This window comes from Rhynchophorus ferrugineus, unplaced genomic scaffold (assembly GCF_030347505.1).
Source record: "Rhynchophorus ferrugineus isolate W39M unplaced genomic scaffold, kcgeb_rfMv2 rfM1, whole genome shotgun sequence".
Taxonomy (NCBI): domain Eukaryota; kingdom Metazoa; phylum Arthropoda; class Insecta; order Coleoptera; family Curculionidae; genus Rhynchophorus; species Rhynchophorus ferrugineus.
The window spans coordinates 11,896,124-11,911,120 of record NW_027472580.1 but is presented as its reverse complement, the minus strand read 5'-3'; the positions used below and the strand labels follow the sequence as shown (position 1 = coordinate 11,911,120).

Genomic DNA, 14,997 nt, shown 5'->3' with positions numbered 1-14,997 from the left:
ACCTCCATTCACCGAGCCATATCAGTTTACCCTAAAGTAATAAATCCACTTTTCACAACAGGCAACAGAAAACTCTTATTTTTACGTGACAATCAATGAAACCGCGATATTGAAAGGGTTCGAAATGGAATTTTCGATCAATTTATTTAGTAGCTATTTTCCCAATTTTTTTTATTTCCCATCGGATGGAATAATATAGAACTAGTTAACTTATCAACTGCCAAGTTGTCAAAAAATTCTTTGAGAGTTTGAGTTGTGTTATCGTCCAATAAATATAGAAGTTTCTTCAATTTGTAACATTTTTTAGACCAAAGGTCTATTTTTTCTATCGAAACATTTAATAAAAAAATAACTAGTACACAGTACACACCAATTATAAACAATGATTATTTAAAAAAATTCTTGCAACATGATCCTCATGCAACTACAAATACTATACAATAAATGTACAATATATAATAACAAACTAGTAATGGTAGTGTTATACTATGTTGTGTGTAGACAATATTTATACCCAGTTCGAGGACATTGATTGATTGCGGCTTATTGACATAGACCAGCAACTTCAAAAACCCAATAATAATAAAAACTAGCGTGGTGAAATCCCACGGTCTTGATGGAGTTGTTCATCCCGTCACCTTTTCGAGAGAAAACTGGCTGACATGCCACATCGTGATGCTAGAACCACATATCCACTAACACATCATTCAATTTGAGCTAAAATAAATCAGCTATCATCGTTTTGTAGAGTGCTCTTACGACTAGATGAAAAAATGACGTCAAAATCCGCACCACGCAGTACATTTTTGTGGAAACAATACTACGTGTTGAATCTCGTGTGTGTTGGCGTCATTCCAGATATGGTAATTATTCTTGATGATATAGCCATTCACTCAAAAAATGCGCCTCGTCGATTATCAAATATAGACCAGGTAAAGCACGCTCGTTTTGTGTTGACTAATTTCATTGAAATAAGAATATAATCCCATAGACTACAACTATTTCTACTATCCATAATTATGCACCATTTATAGTTAAATGTTACTGCTATCAACATATGTTTTATAAACGAAAAAAAACTATAATAGTTGTCAGATAAGGAAGAACCTTATTCATAAGCTACAGAAAATATACCGATACCGACCTATTGAAATCTTACATTACAGCCATAATGTTAACACCCAAATGCTGCAACTCTTGGACAACATTAAACTAGGAAGTAGACAGTCAAGAGAACCAAACGGTGTGATATACTCCCAAGTGGCTGAGAAATAAAATGAATCTAACAAACGGGCTGAAAAGTCTTGGAACAACAAAGAAAATGCGGTTTTTTTGTTCAAAATCGGCCTTATTCATCAACGTAATCTCCATCAAGAGCTACACAATCATTCCAGCACAGCTCTAACATTTCAATACCATTTTTGTAGAACGATTTATCATTACTAAATTGTTCTTGTTTTGATTGAAGAAGTAACCAGAAAACTGCGGCACTCAATTAAACTGACCTACAACCAAAACCAGTAAGAATCCTAAGTATCTTATGATGAATATTGATGCAAAACTTCGTTGGAAAAAATATATCCGAAAGGGAAGAAAGGAACTCGAATTAAAATACAAAAAGAATTATTTCTTATTTAAAAAAACTTCAAATAATCTGTATATAATAAGTTGCTGCTGTATAAGCAATTACTGCGGGATGTCCTGCGAGAAGTAACATCAACACAATACAAGTATTTCAGACTAAAGTCCTAAGAAGTGTTATAGATGCACTCAGATACTAGATAAAAAATTACTTACACAGAAACCTTCAGATTCCAACTGCTATAGAGCAAAATTAAGGGATTCGCAACAAGACATGAGGAAAGACTCGACTCCTATGTTAACACTCAAATGCTGCAACTCTTGGACAACACTAAACTAGGAAGCACAGTCAAGAGAACCAAACGGTGTGATATTGTGTAGTAAAATGATAAAAATACGAAAAATTGATACTAGTTTTATCATATTTTATTATTTATCTTCTGAGATAATTTCTTAAGCTTTAAGTCACCTTAGAGACAAATTGTAAGTTAATGTTAATTAAAGGATTTGCTCATGGTATGAAATTGATCTTTTCATTCCTACAAGCCATTATTTGTGATTTACATCAAAATTATCACTTTTAAAGGCTTCAAATCAATAGCAACAATTGGGATATGCGGCCAGCATCACCTAAAAGTTTTTGATGAGCTTCGGTAACATATTTCTTCAAATCAAACAACAAAAGTAATTAATGTCGCAGCACTTATGTAGAGAAATATCGAAAAAATCCGACTTAACAGTTAAATTATGAATTTAACAGTTGTTTACATTGGTACTTCTCATTTTTACCAATAGTTATCGCTAATGAAAAGTCATAAAAGCACCTAATAATGTGATACATACCAAATACATCGAATAATACTTCTCTATTGATTATTGTCGCATAATAAAATCATTACTACTCCCTAGCACGTATGTTTTAATATATTACTAATAATAAATATATATATTGTATAATAGAGAAGAGTCTGACGTAGAACCTTAGTCATAACAAGGCTACAAACGAATTCTTCAAAAATCGACGCAAATTCTAGGTAACTACGACGTAGAAAAAACAGTTGTTATTGTTTTGGTCTAAATGGATCATGATAAAAATTATCAATGAATAAGTCTAATAAGCATCGTAATAAAACCGAATATAAGGCGGTCTATTATCGTAAAGTTATTCTTGATAATGCACTTATTGTTGTGTGATTAGAATTTAATGAGACAATTTCTTTGGCGTTGCATTAATTGATATTAAAAGTTTAAGGCAGATGCATTGAATTAAATTCAATTCTCTCTGTTTTTCTTCGGGAAAGAAACGGTTTGTTTAGTAAAACTGTGAGTTTTACAACAACGTTTTTTACATCACGAGTAAGCTCTTTAAGATTTAGAAAAGGGTTTAGTTTATCTTAAAATATGATTGGAGTGGTAATATTATCAACTTAATTATCAAGAGATCCACAGTTACCTTGAAATAATATAGTTAACCATTAGAAATAGTTATCGTAGTTCAAACTGTAATGTTACAAAAGGTGGGTTGATTATACAGTACAGTACAGATACAGTAGAGCGACCGCGTACATACATTTGGTCATTTATTTAGAAGGGAAATTTTTTATAATGAATGGTATCGTTTGTATTAAAATACAATTGTTTCGACGGCATAGACCGTACAGCCTTTACAAGTCGCAACTTCTTCCAAAAAAAAAGTTGAAAGGTTTTAATTTTTTTGAGCTTTGAAATTCTTCATATCTTGTAGTTGATACGATGGTTTTGAGGGTATCAAGCCTAGATTTTTTATCATTTCGGTCAAGCTGCATTAAATGAAGCTAGTATTTCGACTGAACTAATAACCCGAACGGGCCAACTTGAAGATGATTTCGGTTCGCGAAGATGGTACATGTGGAAGTAAAAGATACTGCGATAATATATAGTATGAAATAAAATGTAAAAGCGTTAAGGGCATTCATACAATTAGAATAACATTCACAATCTATTAAATAGTCTGACGAATAAAAAATTTCACTTTCCTGTGGACAGTTAATAATTGTTATCTGAAACTGCTGAAACTGACTCGAAAATATACTTTTCCTAATGACACTTATTTATTATTCAATTATATAAAAAACTATACAGTTATAATTTGAAAAATATATTTTGTTAAATTTTATGTTTCATATTGAGCTATATTATAGAGTGAAACAAATTAATAATTACACATCAATTCGAGTTTATTAACAAACATTCAACAATTGACGAGATGACTATAACAGATGTTCAGCTATATTCTTAGATGTAACATCAGTTTTCGATAAGGTATGGCATGACGACCTTATTCATAAGCTACAGAAAATATACCGATACCGAACTATTGAAATCTTACATTACAGCCATAATGTTAACACCCAAATGCTGCAACTCTTGGACAACATTAAACTAGGAAGTAGACAGTCAAGAGAACCAAACGGTGTGATATTGTGTAGTAAAATGATAAAAATACGAAAAATTGATACTAGTTTTATCATATTTTATTATTTATCTTCTGAGATAAGTGCTTAAGCTTTAAGTCACCGTAGAGACTAGTCTTGGTCTAGTTATTTACCTGCTCTATATATGTGATGGAAAATATCCACCTATAATCAGAACGCACAAGCACCAATAACGATAAATAAATTAATAATAATCTTGTGTAGTGCAGTATAATGTAGGTCCATTTAATAGAAAAACAGAAGTGTTGTGAAAAAAAATTGTGGGTTAATCGGGAACGACTAATAACAATGTAATAAATACATTTAAAGAGGACTATCTTGGACTTTTTATTATCAAAAATATAATAATAGTTAACGTAATGGTTTGTACAATATTCAACAATACACAATAGTAGCAAAAACTTTAATCTTTAACTAAAAAAAATAAATATTAAATTTTATAAAATCATAAGTTATATATTATGCTTGCTCAAACAAGTCTGCCTTGTTTTATTTTCACTTTTTTGCAATATTTCATTTAAGAAACGGAAAAAAGATATATTTGTTGACACTATTCAAGGATATACCAATATTTGGGTCATCTATGCAAATGAGACTACAAAAAACTCGTAAAATTAGAAGAATCGAGAAAAGTAACCAAGATTTAGACAAAGGGGTGCATGTACAGATAATATGGCCGCACTTTGTCAATTTATAATGATTGTCAGTTATATTGACTTTCGTTCGAATGTATTCACTAGCCCTGATTTTACTAGCTTTATGTTTAAATTTTATATTTATCCTTTCAGTGTATTTGTACTTTCAGAGGGACACTGCAATAAGTACACCTGAAGTATACATGTGTTATTTTCTTGAGAAAAAATAATATTACTCAATTTTGTTACTTCTGGGATTATTAAAAGTAATAGTGCCATTTTCAACGGTTGTCCCTTTCAAAGGATTACCGTTGATACTAGAACGATATTTTTTTACTACAAATGGAACTGCAAGACGAACTGAAAGAGTTAATATGTCGATATTAAAAAGGAACATGAAATATACAATATGATGTCTATGACTTCTAAATATTTTATTATTAAATACTAAAGACGAAATAATAATATAAAAAAAGTTAATGAATATCTTTATGAGACAAGAAATAATCAAAACCGCAATATTTTCCTTTTCTGGCTATCCGGAGCACTATGAGTGTATTATCTAACACAAAATCATAACATGCAACATTAACAGATCAGAAGTTAAACTGAAGATATGAAATTTCGCCAACTTTTTTCCAATTCTAGCATTCTGTTTGCATCTAATGATCTTTACAACTATTTGTGAAATTTCTTCGAACTTTGGCTGCCATCTCTTATTGTCAGTTATTGCATTATTAGCAGTGTTTCATTCTTCATCACTCGTAATCATTCATTCAAAACAAAAACAACAACAAACAATACAAAAATATGTTATGGTGTGACCACATCTCCATATAATACATAATACCTTGTTCTATAATCATTTATTTTTTATCCTTTGGCCTAGCATTGATTAGTTATGAGATTGAATCAAAGAGATTGAGATATGATGAAAATATGATTGACTGAAAAATATTTTTTGTATTTATCGTAAATATGGATTACTTTAAAATTGATAAAAAAATAGACTCATATTACTATTGTAATTTTATAATTTTTTGAATATAAAAACTAGTAGAAGAAGATCTGATGTATAAAAAAACCAAATCCTCATCAACACAGTTCGCAAATATTAACGCAATTATTTAGTGTTATTTAGTATCAAGAATGCTTGCAACGTCCAACCTATCCGCCACATTTATCTCTGTCTGATTTATGCCGTTCTGATATTTCGAAAAATGCTTCGTAGTATAGTTTAGTTATAAAGTCGTGTTTTTATAATCGAGCAAAAAGTTAAACAACCTAATAATTTACAGCAAATATTCATCCTGATTAAGAATAATTTTTTACTTTCCCTTTATTTTATACATTTTTTAAATTAAAACTTAGTTAATTATTAAATATTAATTTGTTTAGCTCAATTTCTGCTGAACTGTTTTTCAATTTACTCGAATATTTATATTAATTTGTATCATATTCAGAATTTTTCTACTGTGGTGGTTTCACCACAATTAACAAACAATTCACTTACCGACATATCTTCTCACATAAAAACCCAAAACAAAAGACAACAATTCTTGAAATAAACGACAGTTGCGAGAAATTTTCAATGAAATGCCATGTAAATAACGGTTAAAAATATCTCGGCTACTACCTCGAGAATCTTCAACCTCAGGTAGACTCGTAACATGACGAAGATGGTTATTAAGAAGGTAAGAATGCTCCATTGCTCATCCGCTTATAGAATTTGTGCTAGACCAGTCAACAGTTACAAGAAATTGTATTTTTATTTACGAATTCTTTTACCATTAAGCATGAAAATACTTATTTAATCATATTGTTTTGTAGTACTTGCATAAGTACGCAACTTGTAACAAGACGAGTACAGGATAAAGTACATCAGTATGAATCTCTCAAACTAAAAGAAATACTTATATACTATATATGTTATGTTCATATGGTTTGGTTCGCTTCAATCTTTTGATTTCCTGGGCATTGATAAATTCATCATTGATTATAACAACTTTAAGAGGTATTTTAATCTAAAAAACACGAAAAATGTATGTGAAAACATTGTGACTTTAACTACTTCTTGTCTTATAAAGGTATTCATTAACATTTAACTTTTTGTTTCTTAATACTCAATAACATAAAATATTTAAAAGGTTTTTTATTAAAAAGTTTATTTTTTAGAAGACCTTTTATATTTCATGTCTAAGCTAAGTTAACAATTTTATTTATAAAAAAGTAACTGGATAATGCTATTATTAGGCTATTGCTTTTAATTTGTTATTTTCATATCAAATTATCGAACAAGTGCGTGCTGTTTGTGGACAGTTGTTTGCTACTTTAATATTGGGACAATAAATAAGCTATCACATTATTAAGACAGTGTTCTTGAAGTTTACGGTAGTAGCACGTTTATATTCTTGTTTAGAGAAACGAAAAATTCATTTTTTCATATTTCCAAAACTTAATTATTTAAAATTGTTTTTAGAAATACAGCTGCTGTAAAGTGGCATCTTAAAACTAGACTTTGAAAGTGTTATTCTCGAAACAAAGAAGAATTTTCTTCAAGAATAAGCCGTCAAGAGGATTTTAAAATTTCCCTCAATTAAAGAAGGGCCACCCCAAAATTTCAAGCAAATCGGTTCAGTAGAATTTATGATATCATGTTCTTTGACGAGAATAAAAAGCGCTTAAAGTTTCTCCAAAAATAATTTCAATTCGTATTCTCGAATAGTTAAGCTTTTTTCAAATCTCTAGACTATAAATTTGTGAACGAAACAAAAAAAATGGATGGGGTTTTGGTGGGCTGCACGTGGTATGTTATATATGACGATGCACTTTACAAAGAACACGAAGATAAACGCATATCGTTGATACATTTAAAGGATGTAACTGTTATTCTGTAATAATGCACTAGAAACTGAGCGTCGAGTATGTAATTTTAATGCATCCACACTATATAACAGTGCAATTCAGGAGAATATGACATCAATTTCTCTTTAAAGGAAACAATTCCGTTAAGTTTTTCGTTCAAATGGTAATTCGTTGAACCAAAGTTAATTTGAATAAATATTTAAGATTTGAATTAAGATTTATTATTATTATTATTATATATATATATATATATATATATATATATATATATAAATATATATATATATATATATATATATATATATATATATATATTATAATAATAATTTTAATAATGATTTCGATAATTTATTATTATATATATATATATATATATATATATATAATAATATATATATGTATATATATATATATATATATTCAAGAATATAAGTGTAATTCAGTTAACATACCAATGCATCAATAAACATACCGAGTATCTTGAAATATAACAGTTTAACCATACCATAGCATTTTAAACGGACAAAGATTACTGAGTAACCGAAGGGCATTTTTAACACAAGCAGCGCTATCGAAAAAATAACAGGAAAAGGCCACTTAAACGCAGATCTCGCGGCTTTTTCTATTATACGATTATAAATTATATCGTCGTGCACCACAATCAAATCGGAAACTAAGCGACCCAGTTCACCAACAGACACAAACCTCAAAACTTACCTTTGAGAATTCTCCGCACTAAAAACGATATTGCTTCGAAACGTGGCCAGCGACACTTCTGACGACCGATCGACAACTAACTTCCGCGTCTCGCACCGACACTGCAAACACTGTTGTATAATTACCACTACTTCATGCGAATTTACTAATAAAATTAATAATATTTAATTTAATCGCTTGCGATTCTGGAAATATAAAAATATATTAATTCGTATTTCATATAATTTATTGAAATACAGTTTTTAAATTGTCAGTTTTACCCACATTTCGCCGCAGAGATATACAGCAGAACCATTAATGAAAGATAATTAACTATTAAATTATCAAATTATTATTATCTAATTATTAAAGATAACATTTATTAATTACATTCTACTTTAGATATACTTGGTACTATTTTAATTTACAAATTAATTTATATTGCCACTCTGTTGTACTTGCATCAGTAGACAAGCAAGGCGAGTACGGGATTAATACATCAGTGTGAATTTCCTAAATTAAAATAAAATTAAATATTTGAAACAATACAAACTCGCGTGGTTCGGTTCGCTTCAATCTTCTGTTGTCCAGTAACTGTATTGCATCCAGGTTGCTATGATTTAGTAACATTATTTCGTGTTTTAAGCCGAAATCTTAGCTAAATTCTGGGATCATGCAGTTCCTCGTTCGTTATATAAACAGCGATAATTAATCGAAGAGCTTTGTTTTCGCAGCATTGGATTACTATTCGGTTTACCCCTTAGGTTTTATGATAAACTGATAAACATATATCTTTAATGTTAGGCCAAGTTGAGAGAATCATCTAACTAACCAGTTCAGTCGCTTGATCTTGAGTCTGATCTGCTCTGCATTCTATCTAACATGATATTTCCAATTTATCTATCATCGAGATGCATGCCCAAGTATTTAGCTGATTCTGCTTGAGGAATCAGGCATCCGTCAAGTGATATAGTTATATTTTTATGACTTTTCTGCAATGCAAATTTAACACAATAGATTTGGAGCTTAATATCTGTATTTTCCTGATACATTGATCGATATTGTTAAGTACGACACGTACTTTTTCTACAGACTTAAGTAGAGACATATCTTTTGCCATAATAGCTGTGTCGTCGGCAAATTGTCTAAGTATTATTTCTTTTGATTTTGAGATATCAACAGTATAGAGCAGATATATGAGTGGTCCCAAGACATTACCCTTTGGAACTCCAGCCGAAATAGGTTTAAGTGTTGAAAATGCCCCTTCTCCGAAAATATATAACTGAATGGTGAAGTCGAAATACAAACCGAAGGTCTGGTTCCTTCATTTTAACAGCAGTTTCTGAAATAATATTATTATCGTAGGTAACAGCAAAATAGGCTCTAACTTGTCCTGTCGAATTGTCAGATTTTTAAACACAATTATTTAAGCCACTTTAAAACATTCCAGAACATGCTTCAACTTCAAACATACTTTAAATGTTATGTTAACATGTTTATTGCTCTTGTCGACTATTTCAATAACCCAGATGATATATCAACAATTCCAGAGAGCTTTTTATTAAGGATTAAGGTTATTATCGATATTTCTAGCAACTTTCTTTGGCGAAATCAGATTTACAGCTACATCGGGCTGATAAACAGGATTTGTATCTATTCTAGATTATATATGATAGTATAATGTATTAATTACGTTAGCTAAATGTTTTGCGAATAATTCAGCTTTTTCATCGTTGTCTCGAACCCATTCATTTCCCTCTAATAATTGGTTTTTTAAATCTTTTATTGCTTTTCATAGCGTAATCTTTGGCAGTTTTTTTTCGGCATATTTTTCGAAACAATTCTGTTTAAATTCTTTAATATTTTGATTTGTCTGATTACTAATTCTCTTAAACATACTATTGTCTACGCTATTTTTGGTTCTGTGCAATACTCCTTTAGCTTTAGCTTTTCGTCTTCCATTTATCAATTCCCTACTTTCGAGGGGTATATTTATCTCATATTCTAATTTCTCTCTTGGTGCTGGCTATAGCTTCTATTGAAGCTGACCGAATTAGTAAATCAGTAAATTTGTTAGTAAGATAAGACATTCTTGTTTTTTTAGGATTATAATCAGGATTTTCGCACAGTGTTAACAATATTGGAGTGTGATCAGATGTTAGTTCTAACAAGCTTTCGATTTGTATTTGATTTTATTTCATTTCGTTCTCCATCTAATAATAAAGCTTGGGCCTAATTTTGAAAATGTGTCTGTATTGTTGTTGTGCCATTTTGTGTCTTGGTGGACAGTAGATGGTTCTAACGTTTATTTCAGCGACGTTCTTTTCAATGCTAACTATCGTAGCTTGCATTCTCGTCTTGTTGGAAGTACTGTATATTTTATTTTATAATTAGTGCTTTTCTGACTTGAACATGTTTTCTGGCTACTATATGCCACTAGGCGTATATTAAGGTTTATAATTGAAAATATGAGTAACCAATATGAGTGACATGTTTGCCGAAATACTTCTAGTTCCATGTTACAATGAAAGATGACAATATATAATACGAGCTGAACGTTACACTATTAATATACAGGGAGTAACTAAATTTTAAAATGAACTACTGTTCTCTTAGTGAAATCAAATAAATTAAGAAAATTGACAATCTATTGCGTTCTATTAAGAAGTAATATGAAAAAAGACCAAGGCAAAATACATGCTTTTCTTTAATTAACGTATATATTTCAAAATACTATCTCGTATGTATTTATAATACAACAAACAGTATATTAACTACTTTTTTTAAAAATTCAAAATACAACTTACTTACATTCAGGTTATTTAAAAAGAATGGAACTAATCCAGTCTGCCTATCAATAAGTAAAAGAAGAATTTCCTTTCATCAACACTGGATTTTTAAATATACTATCGGACGAACATACCCTTCTTGGGGCATGAAAAAATCTACTAAATAGAATAATGTTTCTACAGGTCCTAATGAGCATAAACTTATTTATGTATTATATTATATATTTATAGTATAAACTATATTGTATGAACTCACTGAAATTAAATTTAGTAATTTTTTCTATTGTTTTCGACATTATTCGTATTATTTTTAAATATATTTCATAATGTTTACCAAGTGCACATTATTTTGTATAAACTGTATTCTGTAAGTAGTTCTAAGATATTATAAGATGGTAGAAATAATTTGTACACCTGACATATACACAATATTTATTTATTAATAATGTGTTGAGCCATAATTTGTTTTCAAAACAGATTCATTCATTCCTTTCCCGGAATATATTCGTAAGACATCCATCCAAGAGCATCATCATTGAGGATGTCGTGATATTAACAGTGTCACGGGCAATGATGTGACTTAACCTCCCTCTAAAGGTTACTAGAGATTAGATAATAAAGCTATCTATTAAAAACAATTAAAATTACTTTTCCTCAAAAATATTATCTTAAAATGCATATAAAAGGTCTAGTAATTTTGATCACATTGAAAATCACAGAGACAATAAAAATCAAGAAATATACTGAAAAACATCCAGCATGATATTCCATCCCAATTTTCCAACGCGTTCTATTTCACAAATAGCTCATTTTTCGTTTAAGTATTTTTCAGTTTTAATTGGCGCGCGCTGCAAAATTTGAATGTTTAAAACAACAAAATAAAAACTTTTTTAGTTATTCAATAACAACTTCAGTAAATCTAAATATTTTTCCTTTAAATACTTACATTCAATTCATGGATAAATCAATTATAAGAATAAAAAGGTAGTATTTTATTTTTTAAATATTTCTCAATTTTAAGTCAATATTTTTGATCAATAATATAAATATAATACAATTATATAAATCAATGTAAATCAATATAATTCATTTAGAATGTGAAACAACTTTGGTACTTGTTTTCAAATGAAATTGAAGTGAAATATGACCTGCGCGTTGCATAAAAATAGTTTTAAAAATGTCTGTAATATAGTTTGATACATAAACAAAACAGCTTTATAGCTTTAGTTACTTCTAATCTTATAAACGAAAGTCAATTTTATGAATGCCAATATAAAGCTCTAAAGTTTTCCTTCTTAGTTACATCCATTATGTGTCAATGTTTACATGTTATAATCATCTTCAACACATTATTCTAAAATTTAATCAAACGGCATCAAACTGGAACCATGCGTTATACAATTGTTATAAAATAGTATAACTGATATATTCTAATATACTGCTAGTATAATTAAGCATGTCTACTAAGTATTTTAAGAAATTAGTATAGATATTATATGATATTTGAAGTTCCAGATTCACCAACTCCTATTTTAAGCTATTTTAAGTCCAAAAAATTAAACATAATAGCGATTAACAATATTTAAACAAATAATAATACGCACAATTGTTCATGACACACTCTGATCACGCAAATTTTATATACATATATTATAATTTAATAATACTAAAATATAAGCTGCGTAAACTAGAAAACACAGATTTAATGAATGAAACATTAAATGAAATTATCTCAAATCCAGCGTAAAATAAACAAAATGATGTAGAAAGAAGCGAACACGCCAAACAAATGCGGACGATATAAACTTACCGTCAAAATAAACTTTTCCGTATATTTCTCGCACTGTCTTCACAAGCTTCTAGTCCCGTTCCCAACTGACGAACATCAACTGTATCCGATAAGCGCCAAGATCGGTATGCAACTAAACTTCCCTCGAATAATTGTGAATAAACTAATCGTCCAATCTACTTGTTATATAGTCTATAACGCAACAGGGACGGGCACAGGATAACAAAAATTATTTGACACAAAAAGTTTTTTATGTTAAAATTAATTAGGTTACGACTTGTTATTTCTTATTTTTTGTCAATATTGTATCAATGTTAACATATTTTTTAAATATATTTAATAAAACTAATGTTGCGTGTTTTGTTTTCCCGATTATAAGAGAAAAACTGGCAAAGTTATAAGTAATAAAGTATTTTTAACAAAAAATTGAACCGACTTATAATAAATAAGCATAAGCCACTCACTAAAACTTAAAAGATAATCAAAGTTAGTTTTTTAATACAAAAAAAAATCATTTTAAAATAAAACATGTACACAATAGTCGTTGTAATAACAAAATAGAAACAAAAAAGAACCTTATTTAACCTATCTACTATACGTATTTTATATTCAACTATATACACACAATTTGGCTTCATACCTACCTAAACGTATTTATCTATTTACAATATTATTTTAACTACTACCAACTGAATACCTTTAAGTCAGCGACGAACCAAAACAATAATAATATTTTAAATTTGTATTGTTGGTATTTCAATTTTTTACATTCTTTTTTTACATTTCAAATTATGTTATTATTTTTGTATTGTTTGGGCTCGGCACCGACTTGAAAGTGATCAGTTGGTGACCGTTAACATAATATTGTAAATATATAAATAGGTTTCGATAGGTATTGAGCTAAATTGTGTGTATATAGTAGAATATAAATTGCATGTAGTAGAGAGGTTAAATATAGGTTTTTGTCAATTTTTATTTAGTTATTACAACGACTATGATGTACATATTTTATTTTAAACTGCTTTTTTGCGTTAAAAATTTCAGTTTGATTATTTTTTAATTTTTAGTGAATTCCTTATATATTTTTTGATGTCGGTTAAATTTTTTTGTTAAAAATATTTTATTTTTCTTTTTGTGTGTTAGATATTCACTCAATAAATTACGCAGTAATTTTATTACAATGGGTAGGTGTAGCGCATATGAGGAAAAATAGAAATAAAGAAACAATGATTGAAAATAGGAAGCGCTTCAGGCTCCGGTGTCGGCTGCCTAGCCTAGGTGATTTGATAAATATTCTAACTAAACAACAACAAAATGTTATTATGCCCGCCGGGTATCGAACCGGCTACCTCCGTTAGGGTGCTAAACGCTTAAACCATTACACTGTAGAAGCAGTCGTTTATAATATTAGATGTCTTATATGCTATAGTGAGAGCTTTAAAAGCAAAATGAATGGCTTTTGCACCGAACGCCGTCCGATTTTCCGTCACATAAGGTCAGCAATAACATTTTACACAAAAATTTGATTATTTTAGATAAAAAATATGTGGAAACGTTATATGTGCCTTTGAAATTTGCGCGTTCCCTCAATTTTTACACTTCCAGATCACCCCACCCCCAAAAAAAATCCTGATTTGGTTCCAATGGGACCACCTCGGTGCACTCGTTCGAATAAAAAAGAATTATGAAAATCGGCCCACAATTGACAAAGAAATCTGCGAACATACTTAAAAAAACATACAGCCGAACATATAACCTCCTCCTTTTTAGAAGTTAATTAAAAACGACTTTATTTACAATAAATCTTAAATTACAAAATGTATGCGGCTATAAATGCTTAGTAACGACAATCTTTACACTATCAAAGTGGCACCAACTGTACTCACTTGACTAGTTATTTAAATGTTTTTGAAGGTTCCTGAAGAGTTGAGTAAAGACTGTGTAACTGTGTAAAGATTGTATGATTGTAAAACTGTGAGATATGTATGAAGACTCGTGACTAATTAGGTTAAATGATTAGATATATTGAATTTTATCCCCCCTTACTCTTCCCTTCGGTACCTAATACTGAAAAAGTAGGCTGATTTAACTATCTGATTAGTTATTATTTCTAGGGAGGGCAAGAGCTATCCAATGACGATTTTCTTTTCTGGATAAAGCTATACACC

General features: G+C 29.6%; 2 protein-coding genes across 7 annotated transcripts in view; one reads left to right on the top strand and one right to left on the bottom strand.

Annotated features, from left to right (window-relative positions):
* The window catches only part of LOC143204417 (globin), a 47,369-nt gene extending 34,380 nt beyond the window's left edge, over positions 1-12,989 (bottom strand). The window contains exons 1-2 of one of the 6 annotated variants that reach the window (XM_076416960.1): positions 12,851-12,949; positions 8,273-8,373 (exon numbers count right to left, since the gene is read on the bottom strand). The gene's annotated coding sequence lies outside the window, so the exon portion shown is untranslated. Of the gene's footprint in view, positions 1-8,027; positions 8,143-8,272; positions 8,383-12,850 lie in introns of those variants that run through there. The other 5 variants (XM_076416969.1, XM_076416978.1, XM_076416949.1 and 2 more) reach the window with 5 other exon arrangements.
* The window catches only part of LOC143204355 (facilitated trehalose transporter Tret1), a 105,735-nt gene that overhangs the window by 32,996 nt on the left and 57,742 nt on the right, over positions 1-14,997 (top strand). The gene's annotated exons all lie outside the window — the stretch shown is intronic.